Source organism: Etheostoma cragini, chromosome 10 (assembly GCF_013103735.1).
Source record: "Etheostoma cragini isolate CJK2018 chromosome 10, CSU_Ecrag_1.0, whole genome shotgun sequence".
In the NCBI taxonomy this organism is placed as follows: domain Eukaryota; kingdom Metazoa; phylum Chordata; class Actinopteri; order Perciformes; family Percidae; genus Etheostoma; species Etheostoma cragini.
In genome coordinates this window covers 9,448,423-9,456,363 of record NC_048416.1, presented here as the reverse complement: position 1 = coordinate 9,456,363, position 7,941 = coordinate 9,448,423, and the positions used below count along the sequence as shown (strand labels likewise).

General features: G+C 42.1%; 1 long non-coding RNA gene across 1 annotated transcript; it reads right to left on the bottom strand.

The window, feature by feature from the left end:
• Positions 1-967: 967 nt before the first annotated feature.
• On the bottom strand, positions 968-6,829 carry LOC117951250. The gene is made up of 3 exons (XR_004658111.1): positions 6,661-6,829; positions 4,924-4,926; positions 968-978 (listed from the first exon to the last, which is right to left on the bottom strand). It is a non-coding gene; the product is annotated as an uncharacterized LOC117951250 (long non-coding RNA).
• Between the last annotated feature and the right edge of the window lie 1,112 nt (positions 6,830-7,941).

Genomic DNA, 7,941 nt, shown 5'->3' with positions numbered 1-7,941 from the left:
CTTTAGAACATCGTAAACTGAACCCTGCTTCAGGTCGCTTTGTTCGCCACTGGTTTCAGAATCACCTTACAGGGGTCAAGCCAGCAGATGATAGGACTCAAAATACAAAACAGTCCTGATCGGATTGTTTTTGCAACATCCTGCCAACATGGCTAGTAAATATCTTTTTGTGCATGTTGAAGGTTTAAAAAGTGAAAAAGCCCATAGTCCCCCCCCACCAGAGGGACTTACCACCTCCAGCAGAAAACACTGCTCACAAACTACTCCTAACAGCTCTGTTGAAGTCCAGACTTTACTTCCATGAGGAACGTTATAATGCTCGCCTAGCTGTTAACTCCCAAAAAAGATGGAATAGAAGCCTCACTCCATAGCTAAAACACAGGGGGAAAAGAGGGGTTGCAGCAATGTGTACTACAACAAAAATATGGTGTTTTTTGAAAAGTAAACCACGTAAACCTAGTCCGCTATAACCTCTAAACCTATAAATACAATAATGAACCTGAAAATTAGCATATGAGGTCTTTAAATTCTGCTCTTATGGTTTGATTCCAGCTATTCCGGTCATCTTCTCAGTTTCTTTTTATTTATTTCCTTATGTTTTTAGGGGCATTTTAGGCCTTTATTGACAGGACAGCTGATTACAAAAAATGTTGTGATACACGGGAAAGGATTCAGATGCGGACACCAAAGGTAGAGTGAATAGGCAGAGTTTATTTGAAAGCACAAGGAGAGCCAACGGATGGGAGTTGCGGTGAAGTCCAGGTTAGAGGTGAGCCGGACCAGAGTGAGCCGGGGAGTAGTCAGGGCGGACAAACAGGCTGGTGGTCAGGAGCAACCAGGAAGGAGAGTCTATGTGATGTTAGACAGGCAAGCAAGCAAGCAAGCAAGCAGGCAGGCAAGCAGCAAATACAAGCGCAAAGTGAACTGTGGCAGATGGAGAACAGGTCGTTAGAAAACAACAACACTAGTCAAACTCAACTGAGTGGCCGGAGCAAAATACCAATTGACGTAAACTGACGAATTGGCGACGAGTGAAAGTTGAACCAGGGTATTTAACAGCCAGGGTGATGAGTGATGAGTCACAGGTGTGATGCAGGCGTTGATGAGCCACAGGTGCAATGCACTGCAGGTGGTGACGAGCCAGGATAAGACACACCCACACAACACACAGAGAGGATGACAGAAACAGCTTGGAGGGGAAAAACTAGGAAACACAAGGAAGGGATGAATAGGAAAAGCAAAACCCTAACATAGAAGGGAAGAGAGAGGGGGAATGACATGCAGCAAAGGGCCACAGGTTGGAGCCAAACCCGGGCAACACTATGTTGAGGAGTAAACCTCTATATATGGGCATCAGCTCTACCAACCAAGCTAAAACCTTGCCCCTTATGAGGTCATAAATATATAGATATATAGATATAGATAATTTGGTCCACCCATACAAGACATCATGGCTTTCAAAGAGCAAAGTAGCAGTTGGTCAAGGACACCCCCCCACCATTTACCTTGCACCCCACTCTCTCCTCCTCCCTCAATAGCTACAGACTCAGGAATGGCTCAGACTAAGCAGAGCTCATTGTGGGACTGGCTCTAGTGGCTGTAATTCTGCACAAAGGCTGAATTTTGGAAAAGAGACGTCAGATACAGTATTAGGAGACCACTAAGGTCTATATAAAAGATACTTCAGATACAGTATTAGGGGACCACTAAGGCCTATATAAAAGGTACTTCAGATACAGTATTAGGGGACCACTAAGGCCTATATAAAAGAGACTTCAGATACAGTATTAGGGGACCCTCACATTCATCCCCTTTATCACATCCATCATCAACATCCCATACTTATTATATACATATATAAATACTCATTTACTCATTAAAGCTTTATAAATTATATGATTGTGTAACCTGTTCTCACTCCCAACTTGTAAAATACTGACGCTTGGTCCGTGTCTCTTAGCGTCAGATATTGAGGAAAACTCGTCTGTAGGGAACGTACCAGGCAGAGCAGCAGCCCGACCGCGGCGCTGTGAAATGATGTTGCATTTAGAAAGACAACGGTACAGACTAGCATTAAAGACTTAAAATCATCTTAGGAAGGTTGGTTGGGGGGTGGATGGGTCAAGGAACAAAGGAAATTCCCCCAACAGACCGGGGTTTGTGTGCCGTTCTTGTGCCGCATGTCAGGTGAACGTATGTCCTGACCCAGAGCGTAAAATATTGACAACAAGAGTCTCCACAAAGCGCGTTTAAAAGTGACGCTAAAGGAGACTATTTGCGTCAACAAACACCCAAGACACCTGACCAAGCATCATTCTTTGACAGGATGGGAATGGGACTGTGTTAGATTGTGATGCACTCCTTGCTAGTGAAAGCATATTTTTATGGTAGGGTAGCTTAGTAGCACCCAAGGCATAATTCATCTATGCATCACATTTATCTGCAGTATAGAGTTTAAGTAAGCCCTTGTTACAAATTTGTGGTAGATCCATAAAACAATATCTTTCATAGTTTTACTCTTGTAATTTGTTGCAAAGAATGCATTACATGCTGCCAGACAGATGGGTGTTTTTCCCTGCATTAAAAGTGAAGGTTTCACTATAGCATCGCTAGCTCTGATTGATTTCATTCAGCACTCTAACTTGTCTCCTGGCAAGTACTTTTAATAAAAGCCGATGCTTCAATTGAAAAACGAGGCTATCACTATCAATTAGATGGTGGCATTCAGTTTAAGTTGATGGAAAGTGACACAGATGTGTGGAAGGTAAAAGCTGATTGAATTTGAAACTTGATGAATTCTTAGGAGCAAGAAAATGACACATGTTATGACATTCTGCAGGTAAAGAAATAATGAAGAGAATTCTTTTATTTCTCTTCAGCCGCAGCGCTCAATAAAGAGGTCTTCTAGTAATCTGAAAAACTCAGTTTGTGTACAAAAAAAAACTCACTCGAGGTCAAATAGGAGAGGTCTTCTGAGGCTTTATGTCATGTATGTTTGTGAGTTGTTAATTTCTCTTTCCCTTGAACTGTCTCCTTTCTGGCTGTGTTTTGGGAGAATTAGCAGAAGCAGACACATTTAATGATCCCTGCTTCACCTCCACAGCCCCATTTTTCCTGAGTGAGCTTGGCTAAGATTCTGTAATAGCGCTTTGTATGTTTAAGGCCACATGGCTGCGTCCTCGGCTATCGAACTTTTGGTGGATCATCAGAAAATCTTTAGCATGCTCAAACTGTGTCTCCTTCACCCGGCGCTGGCCCCGTCTCTGGCCCCCTCCCGCCAGGCACACCCAGATCTGGAACTCGTACAACCCTTTAGAAAAGGAGGTGTTGGCGTAATTGTCTTGGCATTGGCACGGACGCCCCACCGTCGGTGCATAAATTGCTGTGGTCAGGAGACAGAAGGACGAGTAGGGTTGTTTTTGGGAGGGTGGAAAAACAGAGGACAGAGAGAATGATTGAAAGAGAAACCAGCGTCTCCAGTGGCAGTAAATTGGAGATCTATTGCCAATGCGGCAGTCCTTTCAACCTACGTGTGGGACGGAGGCATTAAAATTGCAGTCATTTTCAAACATGACCATCACTTTGGAGTGATAATGAGTGTCCTGAACACTGGCTACATGACAGATAACACTTCATTTGACTACAGAGACAGAGACACGAGTGATGATGAGAATTCCCCAGCAATGTATTTCCTCTAAAATACTTCTGCTAATTAGTTCAATGCATCACCGGCTCAATAAACTCTCCAATACTCCCTCCTAGTCGCCCTCTCACAAAGGCTCTTTCATCAGCATGCTGAGATTAGTGGCAGTTTCACCTCCGTGTGTTGTTAAAAGCGCTGCAGAGCTTTCAAGGTGATACAACTCGACTTATACTGTCCACTAAATGTGCACAATTAGGTGTTACCATGTCAATTTCTCCTTCTAATTACACACTTGACCACTGTGCACAGTGATTAACGTAAACGCAAACACTTAAACACCTGAAAGAACCATAGAGAGATAGAGATCTTTATTCTGAGCTGGAGCCTCTGAATAATTGCGCTTGTATGTGTCAGGCACATGGCACACCAGGGTGTTCAGAGGCATTTGATTCTTCTGTCACAGTAGGGTGGAGGAAAGGCAACTTCAGCTCATGTAAGAGTGGCTATTAGCGAGACTGTCCATGAGACAAGTGGAGCAAAACCATTTTAGATTTTCCTCCGGAGCTCCCAGAAGTGTTAACAGGATTGGTGACATATTTGATTTGCCGCTTTGTTCCTCCTCCCTTGTCAGATTTCTTCTGATCTCTAATTTGTGCCTCTTAATCCTACACCGTACACACCTGGAATTAGCCGGGATTCCTGATGGGAAGTGGTGGTCTGATCTACTGGCTCAGCTCAGCTTCATGCAAACTCAAAGACATGATTCTCAATCACCGCTCAAACGCATTTGAAATCTCTGTGTGTGGGCGCACAGTGTATGCATCTTCACACACATCACGTACAAAAAGGTTCACATGGAGGATTAACCTTTGATTTCTTGGCATTCTCTCGCTAGAATCGGTTCAGGCTTGAGATCCATGGAAGCGGGCAGAATGTATTGTAAATATATCACCATTCCATAAATCCATTGGGCCTCCTCTACAGTTTGTACTTGTCCTTGCTGTTGTAGTCTCAACCCTCTAGAATCATCTCTATCAATATATCAGATTTGCTGATCTTTGGACTGATATTTATCTGGCTTTTTAAACCCCATATGTAGAGGTGAGCCTTTGTGCTGGGTTTTATATTGTCATATATTTTACTTCATGCATGTATTTTAGACTTTTAGACTTAGCAGGTAGCAAGTAGCATGATGTGATGGACGTTTCATTTCTGCATCTGTAATGTGAAGGTATTAATACATTTATTTTAAACATTTCCACGCCTGGTAATGACCAAACTTTCTGATTTTCTTTAGCCAAATTAATACCGAACTTAAGAGTGAATGTTGCCCATGTTTCCATAAAGATTACATTTTCCAACTTTTAAATTGTTATTTTTCTTGTGTTGCAAGTCATTCTTGGGTCTTTTTTAGTTTTATAAATTCAACTTCCTTTTTAATATGTTTGTGACATGTAAGTTATGGTTCTAATAATGGTTGTGTAATAAAATATATTTTTATGTAATGTTTTTGCCTGTTATGTTTAATTTATTGGGCAACAACGACAGATTGTTAACAAAGAAAGTGTTTCTGAACATCAGTGTCATTCGAAACGGCAATAACTGAGACAGTTATACGACACACCATGCAGTGTGTACACAAATATGCATTGCAAACAGACCTAAGTACTACACAGATAAAAACATCTGCACCACCGCCAAAGTGAACATAAAATATCAATAAAATACATAAATGCATATGACACTGTTGTCAAAACCCACTCAATCAACACACACACTTGCAGACGGCATCTTGGAAGTTGTGATCAATGCTGTATGGTGACGTAACCGTAACCAAATGGTGTCCCATTTCATAGGGCTATGTTTTCACCCCTAGTCCTTACCACTTGGTTTTGAGGGCCAAGGGCTAGGGGTAAGACCAAGGGCTAGGGTTAAGACCAAGGGCTAGGGTTAAGACCAAGGGCTAGGGTTAAGACCAAGAGCTAGGGGTAAGACCAAGGGCTAGGGGTAAGAACAAGGGCTAGGGGTAAGACCAAGGGCTAGGGTTAAGACCAAGGGCTAGGGGTAAGACAAAGGGCTAGGGTTAAGACAAAGGGGTAGGGCTAAGACAAAGGGCTAGGGGTAAGACCAAGGGCTAGGGGTAAGACAAAGAAATGAAATTCAGCCTTTGTCATTCCAGCAACACCTGGTAATTATTTGTTAAATTAGTTATTATGGTATTGATCCCTCATGACATGACGAATTAAACATGTTTCCTCATGAATATTTAAGAATAAATTAAATGAGCTGCAATGCATCTTTCCATTTTGGAACTGTGAAATTACAAGAAATTCATTTATGAACACATGCACACGTAAATAAGTTATGTTCTCACAAAACAAAAATGAAATCTTAGTAAATATAGAGACAGAGAGGAAAAAAAATGCTTGGAATTTCTTCACCAAGATGTAGCAATTACTCTTACGAATATCAAATCTCAGCCCAAAAAAATCCACTGAAAAATTATAATAAATAAAAATACAAGTTGGGGCCAGCATGTAGTGACAACAGCTGGTGCAAATTGTAAGTGTGTCAGGGTGCCTTTGCTGCCTAATAAGTTTTTAATCAAAGGTGTTACAGGGATAAAAGAGGAACCACTCTACGCCCAATACTTTAAGCCTTCTCTTGATCTTGAATCTTAATAGATAAATACATTTGGAGAACTCGACAAGAGTACACAGTGTGCCAACAAGCTCCGGTCCCTCATCTTAAAGGATGATTTGCCTTTTTCTCTGCTTGTTGCATATCCAGCCAAATGTTCAAAGGCACAGTAGTTCTACTACATGCTGCTGCTTTGGAAATTCTGAGTTCCTCCATTATTTAAAGCAAGACGTTCAGGTTATTCTATTAAAGGGGCTTAAGTTGCCTCGCGTAGCCAGACCTTCCTCCACAACGCAGCGGGGGAAGGTCTGGCTAGTCCACACGCCATTCTTGGAAGGGAGAAAAACATGTTCTGCTTTATTGGCATTTTTTTAAACCAAGAAGGGCCACACTGGAAAAAGAGAATCACATCAAGGGCCAGACATGTTTAGTTCACTGACATGCTGTTATTTCATTGAAAAAGCCAACTATCTTGACTGTATTACTGCATGTTGCCTTTTTCATCATTGTGATGCTATTTCTGATTTTTTTGGGAGCTTTCTCTGACATTTTTGTCAATGTGTATAAAACTGTATTGTTTTTTTTTACCTTTGTCGCATATTCCAACATTTTTGTCTCCTTTTGAGACGTTTGTGTTCCCTTTTTTGGCCACTTTTTCGCATTTTGTTGCATTTGTTGACATGAAGCCCTACAAAAGTCAACAAAAAAGTTCCTTATAGGATTTAGCAAATAAAGCAAAACAATGATTACTTTTTGTTTTAGAGCAAGCTGTTTCACAGTGTGCATATGAAAGCTCTCTGCTTCTGTGGGAATTTCTGAGTCTCAAAGTTGTTAAATCTGCCAAATTCTTTTATGAGTGTAATTACCATTTGAAAAAAAAAGGTTTGGTGCACAACTAAGCGAGCCAAAATCCATCATAAACTGACACTAACATGCGGCCGGATCCAAATCTCGCCTTTGGTTTTGACACCTGTGCTATAAACCAATCCCAATCGTCTTGCTTGGCACTAAGTACGCCTCTGCAAAGTAGCCTCAGGAAGGAACTTGTTTTGGTGGAATGTGTGTACGTTCTAAACAACTAAAAGTTGTTTTAGTCGTGCAACAGAAAACTTCAATTGGACAGATAGTCTAGCTAGCTGTCTGGATTTACCCTGCAGAGATCTAAGGAGCAGGTAACCATAGTCCTCAACATTGTTGATATGGAGTAAGTAACTAAGCATTGTTGTGACCCATCACAGTTACAGCAGGTTTTCTTCCGTAAATGTAAATGTGCTGTATTTATATAGCGCTTTTCCAGTCTTAACAACTGCTCAAAGCGCTTTTACATCTACAGGAGACATTCACCATTCACACACATTCATACACTGTGGCCGGGGCTGCCGTACAAGGTGCCACCTGCTCATCAGATAAACATTCACACACATTCACACTCCGATGCGCAGCACCGGGGGCAACTCGGGGTTCAGTGTCTTGCCCAAGGACACTTCGACAACGACTGCAGGGGCGGGGATCAAACCACCAACCTTCCGATTGGCAGGCAACCGCTCTACCACTGAGCCCCAGCCGCTCCGTTAGTCAGGCAGAGGCAGGCTATGTCTTCCACTTTGATTAACCTGTGTGTGGACAGCAGGCCTCCTTCCATCTCCAGCACCGTGTTC